General features: G+C 38.6%; 1 long non-coding RNA gene across 1 annotated transcript in view; it reads left to right on the top strand.

Annotated features, from left to right (window-relative positions):
• LOC144026417 (uncharacterized) overlaps positions 1–26,051 on the top strand; it is a 53,169-nt gene that overhangs the window by 26,864 nt on the left and 254 nt on the right. Inside the window, exons 5-6 of the long non-coding RNA XR_013285135.1 lie at positions 11,431–11,463; positions 12,695–12,768. This is a non-coding gene — a long non-coding RNA (uncharacterized LOC144026417). The remainder of the gene's footprint in view (positions 1–11,430; positions 11,464–12,694; positions 12,769–26,051) is intronic.

The raw sequence follows: 26,051 nt of genomic DNA, 5'->3' as shown, positions 1-26,051 counted from the left end.
AGACAGAAACAATTAGAGCAGGGTCTGCTGAGCGGTGGTGTGGAGGAGTTATACAAGTCAGTTAGGGATGATAAGGCGCCACCTTTCTTGCGCACTCAAAAGCCAAAAATCCACCAAGCGGTAACGTTCAGTTCAACTCAACGTGGTACGATTTGGAATGAAAGCCTTGATCTGCTGGGCCATTTGGTACTGTAGTGGTTGACATAGTTGACTTTGATGCAGAATCCCACAGAATGCTCTATTCGCAATTGGCACAACTGCCTGGCAACCAGTCCACGATGTGGTCCGCCAAATGGTCTGTTGGGTTCGGCTTCTGCTTCTGTCATGATGTTGAATAGGATAAGTGTTACCGGAAATTGATGGATTGATGGTCCGTGATCTGATTTAAAGTTTCAGTTGTGGTGTGTGCATGTGGGATGGTACAGATAACTCTGTCTACAATATTAATAGTTTGACATCGCAGTGCAATTGGCAAGGCAGATTTATTTATATAGCACATTTCACACAGACTCAATGTGCTTCACACAAGTAAGGATCACATAAATTAAATTAGAGAACACAACAGTCGCACTCAGACGCAAAAAAAAAAAAAAAAAAATGTACATTGACAACATTATAGAAATTAAAACAAAACCTGTAAAGAAGTAAAAAAATAAAAGTAGGTTCCTAAAATTTCAAAAATACCATAGAACACCTAAAACACCTTAATCAAAGGTAGGGGAGAATATATATATATATATATATATATATATATATATATATATATATATATATATATATATATATATATATATATATATATATATATATATATATATATAATGAAACATTTACACTAAGGGCTGCGGACTTCATTTCTGTCATTAAGTTATTGCATTTGCGTGCAGCATAACAGCTAAATGCAGCTTCACCATGTTTGCTTCAAACTCTTGGATCCATTAATTTACCCTGATTTGAAAGCCCTCAAAACCCAACACAGCACAATTGCATGAGTTATCTAAATGACTGGTCTTCATATGTTTAAGCTATCAAATATTTAAACATTTTGTTTCAATGTTTTAGGATAGCATGGTCCAACATTTTAAGCCTCTAACTTTAGTTGTTGACTGTGTTTGCTTCACCCATGGCAACCTAATCCCTTGAGGGCTTTACAAAAGTTTAAATTCAAATGGGAGAATGTCGTAAGACAGACAGAGGTCAGTGGTTAAAAAAAAATAAAATAAAAAATAAAAAAAAAATAAAAAGACTGTTTCGCTTTCTAGGGATCTGCTGTACTATATAAATTGATATATTTATTTATCTAAAAAAACAAAACAAAAAACAGTGTTTTTGCCTTCTCCATATTTTCTCAAGCAACATTTTAGTCTCCATTTAGCTTAAAAATGTAAACTTTTTTTTTAATTTTTTTTTTTTTTTAATCTTGATTGTCCACAGTGGAGTACATCTAATAAACATTTCCATTAAGTCATGAATAAATAATGACTTAATTGTGTTCTTGCATTAAACATCCAGCACCATCCTCCAATATAACCTTCAATGGAGCGAACAAACCCAGACGAGAGCACATCGAGCTAAGACTTGTGGCTGTAATAAGTATATTCTCATTAACACTGATATCCCGCACTGTCTTTGCAGCAGCCCAGCTTGAGTCCAGAGCAAATCTCAGGAGAATGCTGCCTCATATAGAATACCCTTGAGCCATTTCACCACGCTCTAAAATCTCCTGCATGTCTTTGCTGGCTCGTTAAACAGCTCCACCTACTTTCACCTCGCTTGCATTTCATTACAGTGCGAACGTTTTAGTCGGGAGTCTTTGCTCTTAATAGCTCCTTCTCAGACCAGACCTGAGTGAGCAGACCCTCATAAAGAATTAGGTATTATCATTTTATTCTCCACATTAAAAAAAAAATAATGATAAAAAATCAAACAAATTATGGGAGAGACACTGCATGAAAAGATTGAGACACCTTTAATCAATAAGGCTGGACTCCTTACCACATAATCCCAATTATTCATCTTATTAAGACATAAAGACACTTTGATGATTCAGTTTGCCATGCTTGAGGGGAATGGAGAATATATGGAAACACCTTTGTCGCAGGTTGACGCAACACATGGCTGGACATGAGCTGGATTTATATACATACTGTGTGTTACTTAAAAGTGTACTTCCCATCGGCCCATTTTGAGGTATCGATGGGGGAAATGGAGCAATATTGTAACGCTTGATAAGTATCCGGTGCTCCCATTTTTGTGTTTAGTCCAGAGACGGTCCTAGCTTAATTTGCACCCCGGGCGAACAATCCCTTTTTCTTTTGCCTGTTTCTCCTTTATGTTTCGGGGCTTCAAAAAGAAAAGAAAAAAATCTGGGAAAATTTTCACTAGGAAAAAAAATTGGCTGGTGGAAATTGTGTTTGGCTCCGGCCTGCTTAAGCCTCTATGCCCAAGAAACAACCATTTTGATTTAGCATTTTTAAAGGATGAAATATGGTCAAAGGCAACAAAATTGGCATTTTAATGCACAATTTTATTTTTATGTTATTTTTTAATCAATTTCCCCCTAATGGTTTTAATGTGTAAAGCTGTTGCTGCCTAAAGTGATACAGCTCAGTCATATAGCTCAATGTTATGATATTGCTCAATGTCAGTCTACATAGTGCATACAGTGCATATGAATGAAAGGGGGGGGGTCAAGGTATAGTTGTTTTTGTTTCTTTGTTTGTTGTTTCAGGAAATGAGAACAACATATGACACAAACTTGAATTATTAAATACAGTCATAGAACAGAAGTGGCAGAAAGAGTGAGTGACTTGAAAAATGTACCCGTATTTGAAATGCTTTTAAAATATGCTGGTATAATGCATTCATGCATCATACTGTGTACTTGATGAATGCACTGCAAACCATTAAAATAGCTGTACCCCAAGGAATATCTCGTTTCAGACAAATATACATTGTTCCAATTTGTAACGTTTTTCTCTACAATGTGACCTTGTCTCGCTGAAATTGCAACAAGAATGTGTTTGTGGATTCAGTATGCTTCATTTGTGGGATATGAAATTATTTTATTTCACTTAATGAAGTCAAATGAGCAGAGAGATGTGGCAGGACAGCCACTAGTTCATTCCTAGCATAATGCATCTTCTACGGTAGTTTTCTTTCTTTAACACAATGAGCGAGAAGACTCTCAAGGTTGCTGCAGGTGTATCGTAATTTCCAACCGGGCTCAGTGTTGGAGAGGAGATGAGAGAAATGCTCACACCAGCTGACTGGCAAGCTTGTTGGACCTGACGACGAGAACAGCGGAGGTGGTATCAATCCCTGGAACGAGGCCGACGACCGATTCTGATTCAGGGCCGCATCAAAGAATGTGAATGCAGCAGCACTAACAGGGATCCTGCGGGTCAGGGACACTGACTGAGGGATTTAGTCATTTCAGAGCTTATGTGAAGCACCATGGAGAGCAGCAATAAAAGCACAATGTCACTTTGTGACCTGCAGTTGGAGGGCTGCAAACTAGGAGCCATGTGAACTAGTTGATGATGATGTTTTGACACGCTGGAGCACAGCGTTTCCTGACCTTTATTGAGCACAACGTATTTCACATTGGAAAAAATCTCACAGCATACAACTTAGCAAAACGAGTCAAAAAGTGGATTTACAGGTTCATTATGTACCTCCTGTCATCTAGTGGAATGGTTGCTTTGTACATGATTTGCATAGATGAACAAAAAACAGACAAACAATTATTAGAAAATGTGTTTTTGGTAAAATATTGGACATAGTGTGGTATACTGGTTGATATACTGTTTGAGAAGCACTGCTCTAGCATATACACAGCATGCTTACATCTCTGTATTATTTTCGCAGCCAACTACATAAAATAGCTATTCTTTTGGTTCTGCATCCTATTGAGAGTTGCCTCTAATATATTTTGGTTTCTACATTTACCTACAAAAGAAGTGCAATAAAAAAATAAAAAATAAAAATCATCTGACCTTGAGCTTTGCTTTTTACTAAAGTCCCAACAATTTAAATTTGGGATGGGCGAGTACTGATACCCGGTATTGTTATTGTCATGACGCGAGTCATGCAGGCGTAATGTTCGGGTCTTGTCTCATGTCTGGGGTCACGCCTGGGTTAAGTTTGAGTGGAGTTCATGACCGTGCGCCAGAGTTCACGACCCGTTCCGTGTCTGTTTTGGTATTGATGTAACTGCATCCAGTTTCTACTAGTTTTAGGCTATATGATGTATGTCAAGGATATTTTATGCTATATGATGTTTGTCGTTGTCGGGAACTATCTGTAATTACGGAGTCAACAGCCAATCAGAGAATTCCATGTCAGTACTAGTACTCGCATGTCTAGCCACAACCAATGAGATTGATTGATTAGGTCTGAGAATTGTGTGTGTTTTTCCGGATTATTGTCCACCTGTTCCTGTGTACAGCGTCTCTGAGTTTCTGCTTTTCAATGTGAATAAATAGATAAAATCTTATTTGCGTCTGCATTTGGGATCCAAACCTTTCAGCACACAACAGTTATTGGTATTGAGCAGATAATGGGCCTAATTTCACGATATCAGTACTTGCGACAGTGGCAGATGCCAGTATCTACCACCCTCTTGTGGCCATGTTATGATCAGGAACTAGAAACAGCTAATTAGAAAAATAGTCAACTGTCATTAATTTCGTGTATTTTTAAGGAAAAATGTAATGACTATACACTGATCTGATCGTCTGGATCGGCATCAGATGATAATTAGCATTTAATGCAAAATTGGTGATCGGCTGTAATCTCTTGAGTTGCCCGATCAATCAATGACATAATTGATCATCTCCATGTTATATTTAATGTTTATCAGCATTTTTTGAAGATTTTTTTTTTCCATGCATTTCAATTCATTTCAATTATACGTGTTTTTTTTTTTGCTATTGGTAGGCCAGTCCCAATCCCTCATGTATGGTGGAGGTCAACTGTAGAATAAATACAAAAGTTTTTTGTTTTGTTTTGTTTTTTTAAATAGTTACTGTATATTGCTCGATCGTACGATCAAGTCTTTGATGGGTTATCATTTTTTTCCTAACTTGAAAGCCTGATTGTGGAAAACATAAAAAAAAAAAAAAAAAGATACGTAGGTATTTATATTTATTGTTTTGGGGGGAATTTTTTTTGTATCAAAAGTACTCGTGTTATCGGTATTGGGATCAGTATTCGTGACTACTCAAGATTTGAGTACTCACACTGGTGTCTTTGAATCGAACATCCTGTACTGTATTTTCAGATTTGATTCACCATTCCTTCAATAGAACCGTTATTATATTCAGATTTTTTTTTTATTTATATTTTTTTTAATGGCACTGCCTGACCTTTCTTACACTCTTACATCATCCTACATGAACCACAAACAAGTGTAAGTATGGCACTCCATGACTTCTTTGGCCTTTGCACACCTCGACTGAGTGCTAGTTATATTTGCAGCGCACAGATATTGGATATGTGGATTTGTATTGGGTCTAAAATATTCTAATGCACCTCATATTATGGCTGACGCAGTATGTATATAATCCTGAAGAGTATTTTTCTGTGGATTGAGAGTAAATGCCAGTGGTATTGTCTGCCATTGTCCAGTAAAAAAATGTGGCAGTTTCTGCTTTAGCTGTGTACGGTGGCCATATCTTCTACTTGTGTGACATTTACTGAGCACAATGACACTCTCAGGACACATTCACATCAGTCTCATCTGTATGCATCGCTCCAAACAATCCATCCAGGAATAGGTCTGAAGCTTTTAGAGGTGATAAAACTCTTCATGGGCTATTCCCGTGTCCTTTCAGATTTTTTTTTTTTTTTTTTTTTTCACTTTGTTTGCTTTTCAATGAGCTGGGGCAAGCCTGGCGGTACCACTGCAACATTGGCTGTAATTCCATTAGATCACAGGAGGCATAGGTGACATCTAAAACATCTCAATTTCTTCTTTTTTTTGTTAAAATGGTTCTGCACGTCTCACACACCATCATTACCTTACTATCACAAACTCAAACTTCGTCTCTTTTCTCCTTATTTGTTAATGAGAGAAGCTGCTCGTGTGGCTGGCAGCCTCTCACATTCTCTCCTTCTTCCCTCGCTGTAATGAAGCGTACTGTGGCACGCCGAGGACAAGCTACTTAGAGGCGCACCTCCGCTGGATGGCTCGCAATGTCAACGGTGTGTGTGTGTAAAAGAAGCTTTTTATTTATTTGTTTTATTCTCCCCCTCCTTCCTCGCGGCGCCACATCCACGTTCCTTTTTGCGTTGTGACTGATAGAGCCCTAATATTGCTGGAGTTGTCAGCCAGGATGCTAAATTAAGTCTCTGTGCATACATTTAGAGCCCACCCGCATACAGCAATGCTGCCCCCCAGTGCATTCTATGGTTGGCGTGAAGTGAAAAAGCATTGAAAATGCAAGCTTTTCTGGAGTAAGGCTGCCCATCTTTTCTGTTGCTCGCTTGTGATCTGTTAACGAAGTGACATAATTTGTTTGCGTCGTTTACATAATGCATCAGAGACTCGCAAGCGCTGATTACACTTTACAAATAAGTCCATGGAGAAAGAATGCAAAGAGGACCGCCTTGCTCTCTGAGTCAGCGTGGCTGTGATTTGTATTTATTTATTTATTTATCTATATTTTTTTTGCTTGCGATGCGTAGCTGGCAGCCATCCAGGAACATGCCATCCCCTCCATTTTTCAAAGTGCATTTATATTAGCGGCACTCTTGGCAGCCAGGCAGGCAGGCAGGCAGGCCTCTCCGGCGGTTAAGGTTGAAGCGCCTCCCAGACTGACTATCATTACGATGGCTTTGACATAAAAACTGTTATTGGCCTTGTTTGGTGTTGGTTATTGCAAGTGCATCAAAAAATACTGCACATACATCTCACTCGAGCCCGCCTCTTTAGGTATGTAACCATATATAGGCCCTAATAAATAGGTGATTTCGATGATTTGACATTTGTCATAAATATTAAATGGCTCAACTTGCCCTTGGTTACCTTTGCTACAGAGTAAGAAGCTTTATCGAGTGTGTACTGCAGCTCTTTGTAATCTTGTTGACAGGTGCCTTCCTTTACATTTCTCTGATAAATTTTTTGTGTCTGCTCAAAGCTAATACTATCAAGCTTTTGTGGTTGAGATCATTGTTCCAGGAAGCAATGAGGAATATTTATGTTTTTGCACCCTACTTGCCCTGATAGTTGGATGTGAACTCTACTTTGACACCATTAAAAGCGGACATAGGCTATTATGGACAATCGTTTTCTTGAGTGGTTTTATACATAGTTGGGTCTCTGGAAAATGTGAAAATAAACAACCAAGTAAATATTTAGTTATCAACCTCTTACTGAAAATAATACTTTTTTATTTTTTTGGTCACAATTGGGCTAATTAAAATCACAGTCACACTCAGGAGGTAGGCTGGCTGAAGATTCACCAATGGGAAGCCAACATGGAACTATCATATCAGTGGCAAAAAGTTAGCACATCTTCAATTTTAGCATTAGCGACGCATACTTGATTGTCTGGCGATGTGTAACTGGATTGGGGAGGCAGATGGTTGAACGTCACACTTTGGAGGTATTGTCAAAGTATATGCAGTTTCGAATGGCATGATACCAGTATGACCACTCAACTTTTGAGGAGTCAACAATACTGATACCAAGTACCGATACCACTAATATTTTTGATACATTTAAATTCCCCCCAAAATCAATGGCAGATCTATATAACCCAATACGGCATTTTCTTTAAATTTGCACAAAATTATTAACGATGTTCTATTCTTCCTAGTTTTAGTTGCTGATTGGCCACAAGAGGGCTGCCAATTGGCCACCATTGTGAGTACAATACCTTGAGAAAAGGCCGTGCATTGGCCAGATGTACTGTATTGGTACTCGCCCATCCCTACTAAAAAAGTTAAACCATAATTAACACAAGAGAAGATGTATGTAGTGTAAAATCATATGAAACATAATTTGAGGATTTTGAAGTATGACAGAATGTAGTAAATTGTGTCAACTATTAATTCCACCGTTAACAAATGGATGTTGTTTTATCTTTATTATTTTTGTTTGATTTGGTTGAAGTGAATTTCATTACCAAAAAACTTTGTTTTACAACTATTTTAATTTATCATACCAAAATTGGGACTTGTAAACTTTTTTCTAAAGTTAAACCATCTTCCAATAATGATGTCAGTTTTTTGTTTTTTTTAATAAATTAAATATTAAGAAAAATAGTTTGATGTAACAGAGCATCACATTCTGAATGTCACTGAGATTTTTCCTCAAAATTGTAAATAAAACGAAGTAAAGATGTTTGTTGGCCTTCTCCTGTCTATTCAGTCATATTATGGTAATACAAATAATAATAATAATAATAATAATAATAATAATAATATAATATAATATAATATAATATAATATAATATAATATAATATAATATAATATAATATAATATAATATAATATAATAATTATAACAAAAGAAGAAGAAAAAAAACTTCATTAGGTATGAAACAATTCTTAAAGTCACCCTTGTTGAATTTAAAACTGCTGTAGCGTATGCTCATTTCAAAATACTAAGAAAAATCAATTCCTTGGTTCCTTGCAGTTATTACACAACAAGCCAAACATCCAGAGCTATTTAATTTACAAAACCAAATGGACTTGCAGACTGCAAAGCAATATACTGTACATTTAATTTGTGCTATGTAGTGGCCATTAGATGAATAGCAAGAGTGTAGTCTGTCATCAATGTCTCCCAAAGTGTTTAGTTTGTTTGCTTTTGACTGTGGACAATACACGGCAGAATAAACACTCCCCCACATTTCTCACGGCAGGGAGGCCCGCGCTGTAAAATGCCTAGATTGATAGAGCAGCGTTCAATTCATCCCTGTAGGAGAAGGGCAAACTCCTGTGGCGCCGCCTGCATCAAGCGCGCCCTTCCCGCGACTCGACACCAGAGATAAACTTTTCCACACAACAATGGCTCTTCGGTGGCAGCAATGATGGGCGCCTCTTGTATAGTGGGGGGCCTTGACGGGGAACAATTAACATCTCAACACAGTCACAAAATAATGAAATAGCCACGTAAGCATGGCCTTTGTCCAAATCCACACAACCTTGCTCTGCAACCCTTTCTTGCAGCGGTTGTATAAAATTGACAACAGCGCACGGAGGCAGACACAAATAAAGGTGATTTTTTTTTATTTATTTTTTTTGCCAAAAGAGATGCTGAGCGATGGCTCTCATTAGTCCGCAGTGGAAAGCAAAGTGGAGGTTTAACTGAGAAAGATTCCTGACCATTAGCCTACTGGCAGCAGCTGTATTGATAGGATTTTAATAAGATGCTGCATTAATGGTTATCATGAGTGAGTGGCTTTATGGTAATGAGAAAAGGCAGAGGAGGAGAAAGGAAGTCTCTTATGTGTTTTCTGTCACATTCCCCCCACGCTCGAGGCCAGTGATGCCAGCAGACTCCAAAAAGTGTAGGTAGTAAAGTGTTACAAAAGTGTGTAATTACAGTAATGTACCTTTTAAAATCAATAATGGAAGACATTACTTATAAAATATATATGCAATATCATAGCCATTACAATCTTAGGAATATGTTTTTATTGCAATGACATATACATGACATATACAGTCAAACCTCGGTTTTCGAACATAATCCGTTCCACAAGGCTGTTCTAAAAGCGATTTGTTCGAAATCCGAAGCATGTTTTCCTATTATAATTAATGTAAATAATTTTAATCCGTTCCAAGTCTAAAAAAACATTTTCCAAGTTTTTTTTTTTTTTTTTTTTAACTATTTTACACATAAACTGCACTGTATACTGTTTACCATAAATAGAAAAGGGTAGAAATAGACACTGTTTTATTTAGATATCCTATCTAAAATGATGGAAAAAAAAAAAAAAACGATTTGGTTGAGAACAGAAACGTTCGAAAACCGAGGTTTGACTGTACTATACAGTATAGTTTTTCTCCTTGTGACCTGCTTTTAAAGTATAAGCAATGCCATATGGTTTCATGGAGTTGTCATTAACCTGATTTTTTTTTTTTTTTTTTCACCGTTCAATTGACATAATTTGGATCAATCTTGAATGAGAAATGCGTTTATTGAACTTTCGTTCTTTCTTTTTTTTTTTTTTTTACTTATTGTTTTCTAATCAATTATTGGGGCCAAAAATTGAACAGAAAGATTAAGAGTAATCAAACGCAACCAGTTTCACGTGAAGCAATATTTTGACAAATTGATGTAAAATAAAAAAATAAATAAATAAAATAAAAAATACATTTTATTCGTCTCTCGATGTGGGCCCAGAGTCAAATGTCCCGCAGACCGGTAATCTGTGGTCCGAGAGTTGGGGATTGCTGATCTACTGGAACTGGATTATGAACAGTAAAAGTGTAACAGGAGGACTGCAATCTGACTGAATATGTGGTTGTATGGAATACATAGTCATTGTTTGGTCAAAGGTTATGCCTTTTGTTGGTATTGGTGCCTAATTGTTTAAAGCCATCATTGCATTCCCTCATTGTTTTGATCAAACTAATTCACATCTTTTTTTACGTTTTACAGACTCTAATAAGTAATTATTTTTGAATGAATCAACCTCTTTAATGTTAACGTTGATTGATTTATTTTTTTTTAATTAAGTTTTTGAAGTATAGCTTGCCCAACACTGCTTGTGAGCGCACTTTTTCTGGTTCACAATGTGTGGAACACAATCCCCTTTCCTGATGTCTAAAATGGTGCCATTTTTAGCTGTAAATTGAGTGAGGGGAATGAGGAAGAGGTGGTGTCAGCTACGTCTCCTGTGTGCGCAAAAGTCTTCATTTCCTTCTGTTAATCAGTTGGACTAATTTTCCCCTTGTTCCATTTTTAACCTTACAGTGTCACTGCCTCCAGTAGCTCTAATTGAAATATTAGCAGCCAGTTAAGTAAATGAAGGCAATTTAATCAGTCCCCCCCCATACTTCTTTTTTTAATCTTTTCCTCATGTGATGGAGCGATCTTTTTTTTTTTTTTTTTTTTTTTAATGAAGACAGAAGTTGAAAGATCAATTTAGATCTCCTTTTTTCAACTAAGATGACAGTTCTATAATCTCATCGCCAAAAGACAAACTGGCAGTTAAACACAAACCATTACTAAACATGAAAAACATGAACGCAATACTTGATTATGCTTGCATTTTTTTACGAGTTGATCTCAAAGATCTAAAATTTGCCATGTACGCAATGAGAACACACATTTGCACTAAAAGACCCCAGCTAATTAAAATAAAATCATGTCTAAACAAATTTCATTAGAAAATGTGTTTGTCTTATCTGTGTAATGAATTCATGACCACCATATTTTTTATTTTATTTTTTTTTTTTTTTTATTGCAGAAAGGCTGAGGTCTGATCTAGTTTAAAATGCAGGTAAGGAACACATCATTGCTTCAATTAATGATAAATCGTGGTGGTTGGCATGGTAACAGTAATGGTCACCTGATGCCCTTGTTTATCCTGTCATACAAGTAATAACAAGGCAGGAGAGGAGAGTTATCCAAGCATTAAAATATGTTATTTTAGGAGGTCAAAAAGGACCACGCTACTGCAAATCAACGCTCAGAATGACAAATTAAGATCCTAATAACGTTGACGTTAGATGATATATGAGTAAAAATAACCGTTACAAGATCAATTAATGGGAACAAGGTGGCACAGATATGCAGTGTAATTTGGGGCAATGGTAATAATTTGTAACTCCCACTTGACGGTTTTAACGTTCACATTATGTTGTACATCCTCAAATCGAGGCCTCCGCTCTAATAGGCGCGGTGCCTCAATTAATCGTCAAACATAATCATCCACTTGAATAAATAAGTGTCGCAAATATGACAGATGGTGCCACTCGGTAGCTGTAATTAGCTTTACTGTGACTGATAACACAACGTGTCGCAGGAGACATCGTAACCGCAACACGCCCCCAAAATATGGTGGCTATAAAGCAGGTAAGAAAGCGATGGAAATATATACCCACCTCGTGTGGTCATGACCACAGATTTGTGTTTCTGAATGAGATAAATGACAAAAGCGTACTTACACTAGATTAATATTTTGAATGAATGTATGCCAGAATAGCCAGAATTAAAATCCACAAACTTAGAACAGTGATACAGTTTGTGCTAACCACTTGTTCACTGTGCTGCAGATACTTTGTAGCTAGCTAGGTAGCTAGCTAGATAGATAGATAGATCCCAAGTTACAAGTTTAATATTGGTGGTGGTGATTTGATGACGCGAGGTGTCGAACTTTAAGTTGCCGGCGTCTGACAAGCGTTCGCTGTTCTTCCCGATGCTCCACCAGCAGTCCAGATGACTTTGACAGTTCACATTTTCCTTTGTAAATGTTATTGAAAATGAATGAGGTCAACCAGTGAATACGGCCCAAACAGTCACCACCACGCATTCCGTTCCCCGTGTTGCTTTTAACCAGGCCACTTTTTGGAAACCCAACATATCCATACAACATAACTTTAAAGGAATCTTGACTAAATGAGCCGTTTTCAACAGTAAGAATTTTGTCTATAATGTGACAACATTGTTATTTTTCATAAACAATTAATACCTTTGCAAACTATTTTTTTTACACTTTCTGTCGACTGAAGATGACATCACGTGTGCCGAAGAAATAGGATTTGACCAACCGTGGCTCACTTTGCTTACCAAACCCAGAAAACAGGTGAGTCAAGTATCCCTTTAAAGCTAACGTAAGATCCTGTGGCCCAAATGGCCGTTATGATTACCCAGTTTACTCAAAATATCACGACTATGACTGAGGCTGGACTGGCACCAAAAAAATGAATTTAAAAAAATGGTGATGATTCTTCAGTTTGCTATCTACTGTATATTTGAACTGGATTAACAGACTGATCCCTCTAAATTGTGTCTCAAAGCACTGCAATGGCCTCAAAAGAGGATAGCCCGCCGGGCATGTGCCCTCTATGCCACTTAGCCAGTCCAGCCCTGGCTATGACTATGTGTGTGGATGCCCAGTGACCTACAGTACATTGTGACAATTTAGCTAGCTGAAAACAGTTCACGATTTTCAGGCAATCTGAATCCAGTCCTACGCTCTGTTGTTACGTTGTTTTTGTATATACGACCATTTTCCAACTTCCATGTCTTGTCTGCATTTGGGTTCAAATTCCTCACCTCACGTGACTCTTTATGCAATTTTTATTAAGGGTAGCCTACTTGCCTCTAATATGATTGTTTTTAACAGTTACATTTTTTTGTAACCTGATTATGTAATGTCGTTCCATTGCATTGGACATAAGGTTTTTAAGTAGCAGCTAATTCAGTGCCATGATTATTTATCATCGTTCATACCTTACCACACTGCTATTCATTCTTAATCTCTTAATCTCTCTCCTATATGCCTTTTGTGGAAAAAAAAGCACACACTTCTAAAGACACCTTGTCAACTACACATTACAATTGCACCGTATCATTTAATTAGCATGCCTATCTTTGTTTTGCAGTTACACTACACAGAATATTGATGAGGTACATCAATAAGTATTTTAGATTGCTTCCCATGCAGGAAACAAGATTTGTTTGTACTAATATGCTTTTTTAATATAAAGCCCATGACGAAAGTGAAACAAAAAATTGAGACGAGGCAATCAGCTGATCAATCTTTTTTTTTTTTTTTTTTTTTTTAAGTTTCCCTATCAGACGTGAAAACCTGATAACCGCTGCCCCCACCCCTCCCTTCTCACACACCTCTCTCTTGCCCTTCACATCTGTGTGTCTGCACAGCCGAGATAAGCAAATCAATATCCTGTCACTTCTCATTTTTGCTGGCCCAATTCGGCTCTCCACACCTTCCACAAGGTGACAGTCTCCTGCCTGGCTTTCCCGACTGGACAGTGCCTGTCGACGCTTTGTAGAATTTGGTCCCTCGAGATCGACACTCAATCACTGCTATGATGTCAAAATGCTAGTTGCCGCCTAGTCGAGGTGCTGAACTTTTAACCGCCGTTGGTCTATCAGCTAATACTAACTAAAGATTTATCTTGCAAGATTATTCATGTTGATTGATGATTGTTTTGCTCTTGAATGGGATCCCCAATACGTGTGTGAGCAAAACTTGCATGCTGGCAGTGCAATGTAAACCAGTTGTTTGTCTCTCTATGTGATTAATTGGCAACCTGTCCACTGTGCCCAGGATGTACTTTGCCATTTTCCCAAAGTTAGCTGAGGTAGTTAGCTTTTTGTACAAATGTGAACTCTAGTAAGTTAATTTGAAGATAACCTTCAGTGTGTAATAAAAAAAAATGCCATTTTGTGTAGATAGTACATTATACTTACTTGACTCAGTTGCACTTTTATACAGCACAATGATTGTGTCAGTTTAAATGTTATACGAGAGTAATGTGTCTGTTGATGAGCTATAAGAAATATATATTATTTTTTGTCCATTTTTCTGGCTCGCTTATAAGGTTTCTTAGTCAAGTTAAAATAAAACTAACAAGTCACTTGAATGACGCACAATTAATGGTGATTGTTTAAGATGCAAATTTTCAATTTTAAAATGAACCGGTATGTATACTACAAATGGTTGTCTGTTGTGAAACACAGGGCCCCACCATCTCTTCTTGCTTGGGGCCCCTAGGGACCCTTGCTACGCCACTGCGATTGGCTCACCAATGCCAAATGTAAAAAGTTTCATTTTCTCACAGAGAAATATGCAAATGAGCAACATTTTTGCTTCAAACACTTCAAATGCACCACCCGGCATACAAGTGCGTCTGGAAACACGCCGCCAGAAACACCCGACCCCGGTTCGGTTTGACCCCAGCATTAATGTGTTGGATCCTAATAACCTTATATCTGACTAAAAAAAAACAATTTATACAGAATGTTTGATTTATTATGAAATGTGTTCAGGAAGCCCGTATCTTTAAATTACTTCAGGGGACAATGGGCTAAGCCAGGGGTGGGCAAACTCGGTCCTCGAGTCCGGTCCGGAGTCCTGCAGGTTTTGGAGGTTTCCCTCTTCCAACACAAGCTGATTCCAATCAACAGGATCATTATCAGGCTTGTGCAGAGCTTCCTGATGAGCTGATCATATACCAGCTGCGTTGGAGAAGGGAAATATCTAAAACCTGCAGGACTCCGGCCTTCGAAGATTGAGTTTGCCCACCACTGTGCTAAGCCATCGGCCATTGAAGAAAACACTGAAGAGTTATGAGTCTTAAACCAGTAACAGTTTGTTTTCCACAGCGTTTAATGGTGTTATAATAGTTCTATATTATGCCAGACACAAATAAAGGAAGGCTTAAAGTGTTTGGGGCTACAATATAATGATGATTTAATCTTAAATTAAAATGAGGGAAAACTGTCCTTTCCACACATGGATCTGTTATTTCCACAAAGTAGTAAAGATGGTCATTTTTGTCACACAATAGTAGGATAAACAAAGATAATGGACAGACAACTTTGGGCTGCTCATCTTAAGATCAGGCAGGGTAAGATAAAAATTAATTTCGCTGGGTCCACTGGCTTTTTATCCGTGCATTTCTCGTCCGAGGACAGCAAAGGGAAGATTTGTTTAAATATTCAGCGCCTACGGCAATGTCAAATAACAGCAGCGCCTGATAAGATTTTCAAGGCTCGCCACAGAAATTAGCGCCTTAAACAATTATTTCTTGGAAATATTTTTCAGGCTCGGTGGTTTATGGTTTAGAAAAATTAACTGTGGAACAGACGGGATGATATGCCACTCTCTGGGCTCTTTCATATTTTCCTGACTAGTAAATGCCAGTCATGGAGTGGGTATAATGAATTGAGCCATGGACCATCACTTGCACATTAATGATGATTTGCACCAAATGTGTATCCTGAAGATTATTCCTTATCACTACCAAGACACACACCGTCCTGGATGGGGTAAATAAACAGCGGCTTCTAAATGGATAGGGCAAAGCGCAAACAAGACGGCTTTGTGTCCATTTTGAAGTTCGGGACCGCGGGCTAAATGGACTTGACAACCGTGCATAATCACCTGCAGTCTTTCGCCGGGAGTGCCTTGGCTGCAGGAAGCAGTCTTGTTGAGCGCTGATTCAGCTCCAAAAGCCCCATTAAACTCTAATCCTAAATTGGGTTCCATGCCCTGACCATTTAGGGGAAAAACAGTGTTGTGCTGCTTGGCCGCCAACTTGGACAAACTGTGTTGTGACACTCCAGTTTGTGATGGAAATACGATAGATATAGCTTTACAGCCCGTGGTCGGCATTCAGTCCACAAAATAAACACTTGATGTACTTTTAAATGTATTTAACCATGCCATGAAACACTTTCTCACCATTTCATGTCTGCCTGAAAAGAATTACCAGAATTACCTTTCTCGTTTGCCTCCTCCGGATACCACGGGGCTCGATGTAAAATTAATTGATTCAACCTTTGAAGAAACTTGAATATTGCGATTGTTCCTTTTGTGCACTTGAACGTTCCCCACGGGATTTGCTCGTTCACTTACCATCAGATGGGCAGCCCGCTTTCATTACCGATTTGTTCGGCAGTCAGAATTAACAGAGACTCAACCAGATGTTTGGAGGCTTCATTTGATGCGTGATTACGTTTGTGTTGAGTGTCGATTTATTTTGTGACAATCAGAGGGAAAAATTTGAACTCTGGGAGCATAGTGTTCGAGTGGATTGATACGTTGAGATACGTTGGTGCCTGAAAATGTAGTGCCTGTTAGTTGATAAGGACTTTGAATTCAGTTCGAAATCTGATAGGAAGCCAATGCAATGCAGCTACTACTATACAGGAGAAATACATAACCTCTCATCAACCAGTTCTTGTCAATACATGACAATTTCTGTCCAGACTTAACAGGCCAACTACACAGTGTCAGGTGTCAGTGTAGGAATGTTCTTTTATGGTACTAGTACACTGAAAATTAATCAACTAAAGAAAGTCACGTGTTCTCGTTGAACGTGTTGTTGTTGTAGTTGCTGCTGTTGTTTTTTTGCTTGTTGGTTTGCTTTATTGTTTTGCTTCAGATTAATCTGAAAATTCTTAACAAAAAAAAAAACACTGCAAAATGTTTGCATCAAATCCTGAGTAACAGCCAAGTTTTAGAATGTCATTTCAGTGGTCCTCAGTGTGCTCTCCAGTGGACAAAATTAGCAACAACAGCTAATTTTTTGGGGGGAAAAACAAAACAAAACAAAAAAACTACAGTTTGTGTTCAAACTTCACGGGCCAGATTGTACTGCCTGATTAGCCGGTTATAATATCAAAAGATTCAGAGAACATATTGTAAAGACAATTTTTGACTTGACTTTAAATAAATGTCATTTTTAATTAAACAGATTAAAAGTTAAATAAGAGTTGTTGTTTTTCCACCCTCCACCCTTTTCCACCCTTCCCCATTTTGGTAAGATTGTATTTGACGTGCACTACGTTTAGGCATCAAAACTGTACTGATGACTTGAAACTCAAAATATTGATCGCTTACAATATAATTCCACCTCTGGTGCAGCCTCCAACTTTCTGAGGATTCAAGATTAGCTTGGACTAGACCTCCAAATGTGAAATTACATATTGATTCAACAGATCCCAAACACACCTTTTGTGATCTTTCATTCACACACAAGCAGATGATTTTCAGAGGCGAAGGGGGAGCTGCAACTACTTTATTTTATGGCGTCATCCTTATTAAGGCCTGCACATTCATAGGCGGCTATTAGTATGACATCTTTCAATACATCCTGCGGATGAACAAAAGCACAGCAAGTCTTTATGTGTCCTTAGGAGATGTGACCTTGGCCATGCAGTATACCCAGCTCGTGTGGATACCATCGTGTGCAGCGACTCTTTGAGCATGCGCTGCACTGACACACATCCACACGGCTATTCACACTCCCACATATTCAGTTTCCTACCTACACCCACCCACACATTAGTGCCCACACAAAAGCACAAGTTAGCGCTCTCTTTATCTCATGAAGCAGTTGGCTGAACATCTATAAATAGGCTGTAGGGCATTGCACAACCTCATTTTGCCTCCCCCATACACTCCTACAGCAATTATCCAAAGGTTTATTTCGGCTAAGCAGTCAAGCAGGGGGAATAATTGACTCAGCCCATTCAGCAAAGTGGTTAATAGTGGTGAGGATCAAAATGAAGCAAGTAAAACAAATACATTTGTTGACTTTCACCTGATGTGGTCTGAAAAAAAAAAAGTTCAAATTGTTATTGTGAATCCATGTTTTAGTAGCAGTGGAGTTGCTCTTACAAAAACTATAAGTCATTTCACTTTACTCCCAATTTCCTTCTAAGAATTTTGCTAAAAAAAAAAAAAGCTGTGACTTTATGCATTGTTAAATGAAAAATCAATTTAATAGTTTTTTTGGTTATCATATAAAGTTAAATTATGTAATTTGTATTCCTTAGATGATATTTTAATGAGAGTTTGTGCGTGTGCGAGTGTGATTTGGAGCAAAACCTCCATTGGCTCTTATTTGACTCTCTATATCGACCCATTTCTCCAAGGACCCAGAGAAGCTTGTGTTTTCTTTCCCGATGCTTGTTAGGGTTAGTTTATTTTGGGTGTTTTTTATTCCCTTGAGGTGCCTCAGAACTTCTTGGTCAATGTAAATATTACCTTGACTTATCTGATATTACTTTGGGGCTCTACTCAACTATTTTGTCTCATGCATTTTCAACAAGTACAAAACACCAATGTTAATATGGGCCCTTTACTCTCCCCAACAACTAGAAAGGTGCAATTTCCATCAATTTTGGCATGTCTGCGGCTGTCATATAAAACAAACATGTCGGCCCATTTTTCTGCTGGGAGTGCTGGGAAACAAACCCAAACTTGCACCACGGGTAAACAGCATAAAATCAACAGACTTTTACAGGTTCCCCTTTTCCTGCTGGGAAATATTCCAAATCCTTACCAGGGTTCCAGGTCTTTCTCAGGCGACCATTTTTCAGTTCTACAGCAAATATGAAATAGCTTCTTTTTTTTTTATTTTTAGGTCCTTTCCCCAAAAATGGCATTAAATCCAACTGGGCCTAGGATGTTATGTTACAGGTGTCGCAAAAAGTCATTTATTGGCATTACTGTTTGAAAGAAACACATCCCCACTATTCATGCTTCATGTTTTCATGTTTTTTTTTCTGGCTTTATTATTCTTTGCTCACCATGCTTAATCATAGTATAACCATTTAAAACTTGAAACACATTTTCTGTCTCTCTTGACCACTGAGGTACTACATTTGACAACATGACCAACACACAGAATGCAAGAACATTAAATCCAACCTAATCAACCAGCTGATGTTATGCAATCAAAAGAAGATCACAACATTTCAGTCTGACAGTTCTGATGTGAGGAGGCTTATTTTCATGTTGAAATGTTTTAACAAGCATTGTAGTGGATGCAAGGATGGGCCATCTGGAATCTATATAACTTGTGATGAGAGGAAGTGTACACACTGGAGTGATCACCTGCCAATCACTGGATTGACTCTTAGAGACACCTTCACACCAACATAGCACATGCATGCAACATACAAACATAGCAAAGAAAAAGGCGGAGTTGAGATGGCTGAGAGCTGAAATTGCTAACCAGAACATTTTTTTGCTGTGAGGCAACGGTGATAAAACACTGTGCTGCCCTTGATTATTTCTTTGTTCACAAAATCATAGCTCACCACAAATAGCAGTTCCATCAGAAATGGCATGTAAATGATGAGAGATGCTGTCACCAAGTTGCAACGCAAGTTACAATGCCGTAAGACAGGGATGGACAACTGGTGGCTACCTTACTGGATTGTACCTTTCCACAGCTAAATACATGACAGCTCACGCTCATTACCTAATTATACATTTTATGAGCATTTGTGGAACAACATTAAGTAGTCTGAACATAAGACAGTAGCTTCCAGCGATGATAACGTAGCAACCTAAACATGAGACGACGTCTCCCTAGGTGCAGGTGATGTTTGCTCTATTGCCGTAGCTTTGCAGCTGTGCAGGCTGCAAGGGGGCCCATTCAATGTGAAGATCTGGAGGCAGCGCTGGAACTGACTGTGCCACAGGGAAGCCAAAGTGACTCATATCAGGACTTTGTTGAATAAGAGGCACAAAGAGTAAGGGAGAGCTGGGAAAGATAGCGAGAGGGAAGTTGGCGGGCATACCAAAAAGCAAGACACAGAGATAGGGGGGAGAGCGAGGGGAGGAGGGTGGATAGAGACAGGCTAGCCTGGACGTAATGTAAAAGGGTAAAGAGAGAGAGAGACATAGAGAAAGGCCAGACTGAAAGGGAACATAAAGTGACAGAGGTCTAACAGCCAGCGTGGCTTTGATATCCCCTCGGCTTCAGCTCGACCTTCACCTGCTCCACATAAACCACGGGAAGAATACGCAAGGTGAATGGACTGTTCCCCAAGCTGTCCTTTACCTCACACCCGAGTCACTGTAATAAAACGGCTGTGTGCTTGTGGCAAAGACTGAGAGAGGGGAAATGCTCCAGTGACCCGCACATGTGACCTGTTTGATAGGGATAAAGAGGCGCTGGTGTGAATAATAAAACAACAATAAAATGATGGAAGTACCTCGATGCAGAGCTCGTGGCCCATCACTGTCATTTTTACTTCCGCCAAGTGCGAAAGCGAGAGGTATTGTTTGGATTGCCGTTGTTTGTTTTTAGTCAGCAGGATTCCGCAGAAAGGACACAGCCCGTTCCCATGAATCAAACAAAAAACTCATTATAGTTATGTGCCTACCTGGATGAAAATGTTGTAAGAGGAACCATTTGAGTTAAAAATAAACTTTTCTCATGCAACAAAATGCAAATGGTAGTAGCCTGTTCTTGCGTCATTCCCAAATTTGGCGATAACTAAGCCCTCATCTTCTAGATGGAGGTTGACCCAGCAACCTTTTGGCTTTGTAAATATCCAAAATTAGACTTAGTGATAGTTTGTGTGCGAAACACACAGAGTTCATGTTGAGTGCAGTCCTGTTATGTGTAACCCTGGTTAACATGGCCCTCATAAAATAAGTGTGTGCTAATAAAAATGCTCCCAAAAACATATAAATACATTATATTTTAAATATTTTAAGTGTACCAAAGACGTATTTATACTTTTTTGTTCATGTTTGTTTGTTTTTTATACTAGAGCATACAGAAGGCTTTGCCTGCAGTTTCTCAACTACAGAGAATGGGCGAAGCAATGGCAGTAATTACAAAAACGTCCAGCAGGTGGCAGCCAAGTATAAGAGAGCAACCAGGGCCATGTTGAAAACAAGTAGCTTCCTTACAATTATACGGGGTACCTCTGTCAACTTGCTCATGTAAATGTGCTATTCCGATTGTTCCAGAAACCCGAATTCTTACCATAACCCGAATATTGCCTGCATGAAAACGTAGTCAATGTGGGTCAATTGTATGTCAACTCTTTCTCTTTCAACTAAAATTAGACAGCAGTTCAAATCTATGTTTATACCACTTAGTCGAACTTAGCACTGATCCATAATTCTAATTTAATGTAATCACTCCAGAAGTGTTACATTTTATTTTCAGATTCTGTACATAAAGAATAATGCCTTACAGTTCAACCCAGATGCCAAAGCACAGTACTTCAAACGTGATTCCATACTGAATCATCCATCCATCCATTTTCTTGACCGCTCATTCCTCACAAGGGTCGCAGGGGGTGCTGGAGCCTATCTCAGCTAGCTTTGGGCAGTAGGTGGGGGACTGGTTGGCAGCCAATTGCAGCATACTGAATCAATCTACATAAAATGCTTGTTTTCTGTTGTTGCAGCAAATCAGAACAAAAAATACAAACAAAAAAAACTGTACTTTACATGTGTCTTAATAACTAAAAGTAACATGCTCTCAAGTAGAGTGCATGCATTTTGTTTTCTTTCTCCAGTAAGCATCTCATTTGTGCTCTTTCTTCGTGACTTCTGACAAACACTTGGCTTTTTTACAAACAGACCTTTCTACAAGTCCCTTTGTGATGCCAAAAATGAAATCTCACCCAGGCGTGGATGCTGATTTACAACCTTGAACACAGACAAATTCTTCCTCCTCCGTGATCATCCGTGACTCCTCACAAACTTGTCTTGGCCTCCCTCGCTTACGAAAACTTAACTTGCTTCCTCGAGATGCACTGACACCAGAGGAGATACAAAGTGTAAAACTGATGAATTCAATATATGCATGTTACTTTGCAAGGCAGCTTTAAAGGCTTGATGCCAGATTTTGAATCCACCAGTGTATTGCTAACTGTACAAAATATTATTCCACAGATAATCTCTCCCGAGATTCCTTTCCCTCTATCCTTGTAATGTGAACTTGAGTCTCCCAAGTCATACAGAGCGGCTTTACTGCTACCCATATATCTACTGATTCCTTCTCCTGAAATATTTATCATGCGGGTGTGAAGGGGTTAGAGTTGTGCCATGGGGATCTTATCCACCTGTGGGGGGGAAAGGATTGTGCTGAAATAGCCAGACTTCCTTTATCTCGAGACACAAATCCATGGACTGTATGATCTACTTTACGAACCGGCAGAGAAATGAAAAAGTGGCCTGAAGCAAGGGACACTATTGGTCGACGGATTTTTATTTATTGATTTATGTATTATGGTATTTATTATTATTTCATCATCTGTGTGCTGCTTAGAACCCCAAGGAATTGTTGTTTAGTGTCTGGCGAGGCCATTGGTGGTAGTGTGCTTCACATACCGGAAAATGATGTCCATGCAGCTGGCATGAGAAACCCTTTTGGTTGATGCCTAAAGTTTAAAGTGATTTCTCTGACACAGATGGGCTAGTTTGAGGCATAACAAATGCTCAAAATATGATCTTCTTCTCTGATGAAAATAAAGAAGTGAGCTTATATACCAGTAACAGGAATACAGTGACACTGATGTGAAACGGTTCTTTGAAGAAAGGCTCATTCCACTTGTAATTGTGTGGATATACCATATATGGATTTGTGTTTAAACAGTTTTCACTGATACTTTGTTGTGGTACCTGTTATCTAAAGGCAACTTTGACCAATGAAGAAACAACCTGGAATCATTTACGCCTGCGCATGCATGAAAGAGTTAGATTGATACAGCCGAATGGATTTATTGTCTGAGTATATTTAAATCGCTTCACGCTCCACAGTGTGAGGTCTCAATAAGAACAAAATGGTCACAGATTTCCTGGCATAGTTGGGCGAAGCCGTAATGAAATGGACGGCTGCATGCAGGTATTGAACTAAGACACACGGGGAAATTTGATTTAAGTTAGTTATACGAACAGTGTGAGACAGCATATTCTGTTACGAAGATGCAGAGTGACTTTTTCCCCCGTTGGCTAATTAAGTTCTTAAATGGTGGAGAAGAGGGTAAGGGAGGGAGAGTTGTGTCCATACCCATTTGGAATTCATCTACAAGAAAGAAATCACTGTTGACTTTACCTCGAGTGGGAAAGCAAACTGCTGCGTAGTCGCAAAAACAACAACACTCACGCTTTGAAACACTGATGCGCTTCTCTTCATTAGTCACTACAACCCGCTGACCAGACATTTACTTTCATCGTTCACAAACTTGGAGGAAGACTTGGTTTTGGACACTCGTGATTGCTGCACACTTTGGTTTTACTTCTGTTTAACAGTTGACAGGTTGAGGCTCCAACCATATGGCTACTACAAAACGAAAGGTTTATAGCTTTCATCAAAAAAGTAGAGCTTATATGTTAAGTAGCATTTTTATATGGGGCGGCATGGCTCAATAGTAGAGTGGTTGCGGTGTGGTTCAATCCTCAGCCCTTGTGACCATGTCGAAGTGTCCTTGAGCAAAACACTGAACTAATTTGCTCCCAGTGGACAGGTAGCAGCCGGCCACTGGCTTTGTGAAGGTCTTTGGGCACCTATGATGTCAATAAAGTGCTTTATAAAAAGCAGTCCATTTACCATTTGTATATGGGGTGCAAAATGAGTAATTGTTGAAAGTAAAGATAAATAACACGAGGTATCCTTTGAGGACACATTTGTTTTAAAATTCAGGAATCTCAATTGGCCGTTGTTTAAATTTTAGTATGACCAAACTATTACAAAATTTGAAAAAAAATATGGTATTGTCGTGTTTTGTGCTTGCATTTTTCATGTGTGCAAGTTATTACAGAGAGCATATCTTATTAATATGTGTTTTTTTACCAAGGTCTATTATTTTGAGTGCTAATTTTCTCTTGAGAAAACACGAACACAAAATGAACTGTGTTGTTTTTGAGTGGTCTGGAACTGACTAGTTGCTGACATTTGTACTTATTTCAGTGGGTCAATGACTAACATAAGAGTGTTTTAAGATACGACCATGGGCACGGAAAACATGAAACACATCCACAAGGCACCACTGTATTAGATTACTGTATGAAATTGATGAAAACTACATTAAAATCTCACCTATAATTACCATTGTGTACACTGGTTACAGTCTTGATGGACTCCACACTCACATACATATTTAAGCCTAACTCAAAATTTATGTATTTATTTTACATGACAGATTCCCATTTCCTTTTATTTTATTTTTTAGATAATTTTAACACAAACCTACCAAATCAACCTTATATGATACATATTCATTCGCGTAATACAGCTTATTTATTTCATAATCCTCAGGTTTATCTATTTAGTATTAATAAAGTATAATTACTCTAAATCAATGAGAGTATTTATTTAAAATACATAAAGTATACTGTTTGAATTGCATAATAATCAGGTTAGCTGATATGTGAAAAACATGCACATTTTCTTTTTTTCATTTTTTACATTTTTATGTTTTAGAGATGAAACTGAATATCACTAAAAAAAACGTAAAGCCAGCTGGGATAGGCTCCGGCATCCCCCGCGACCCTTTGTGAGAGCAAGCGGTTCAGAAAATGGATGGATGGAAAATAAAGTAATTACACTTCATTAATATTAAATACATAAACCTGAGGTTTATGCATTTCAAATAAAGCTATTATAAATTGGCTTTATTAGCCTAATAAATATGTATCATAAAGGGTTCCTTGGTAGGTTTGTGTTAAAATTACTGCATCTAAAACAAGTAAATGGGAATTTGTTATGTAAAAAAATTACATAAAACTTAAAAGTTAGACTTAAATATTACTCTGAGTGAATGCGGCAGGGAAGTGTTGCGACAGGTGAAAGTAATGCAGGCAAGAGATAAGAAGCCCGAATTACTCCTCGTTACAAGCCAGTCAAACGCCACTGCAGCCTTTTTACAGATATCTTCTTTCAGACAGATATCATCAATCCAAAGTTTCCCCTGTAAAACATGCTTTGTGTTTGCGGTGCATGAGTGCCTCCAGAGCTGTAATAATACAAACGTGTCCCAGTGCACTATGTTCAATAAGGTCGCCTCGTGTGTCTCCCACCAGGGCCATGTTGTCCTGTGGGTTTGTGGCCAAATTGGAGCATGGCGTGTCACTTTCACGGTCACCCAAAGGTCGACTGATCGATGTTGGATTTTTTTTTTTTTTTTTTTTTCTTACCAAAGTCATCCAACTGTTGTTGTGGCTTTGATGGTCGGCTGCTCACTGACGAGCAGGTGCACGTCCTGCCACCGTCGCCTCACAAATGGCGTGTTCCGGCACCTTGACATTGCCGTGCTCGTGGGGTGAAAAACGACGCTGCGCTTCATTAGGTCCCCGCTAGTGGAGATCTGCTCGTCCCATTAGGTGCTGTGGCGGGTCGCAACGTGTTACTTGCAAGCCCCATTGCCGTTTATTTCACAATCGGCCGGATGAAACGGCTGATATCAACAATCTGTTCCTTTATGTGTTTCTTTCACTCCCACACACCTGCTCAGACACTTTTTATTTTACTCCCCCCCACCCTCGACTTTGTCTTCACTGACGCCCTCACCTCCGTTGAAGTAATTTGTCATGTCGGGTCATGTTTCAGGACGCACTTAATGGAGGATTTGAGT

Source organism: Festucalex cinctus, chromosome 9 (genome assembly GCF_051991245.1).
Source record: "Festucalex cinctus isolate MCC-2025b chromosome 9, RoL_Fcin_1.0, whole genome shotgun sequence".
NCBI classification, from domain to species: domain Eukaryota; kingdom Metazoa; phylum Chordata; class Actinopteri; order Syngnathiformes; family Syngnathidae; genus Festucalex; species Festucalex cinctus.
Note: the sequence above shows the minus strand (reverse complement) of the source record. Positions and strands in the feature narration are given on the sequence as shown.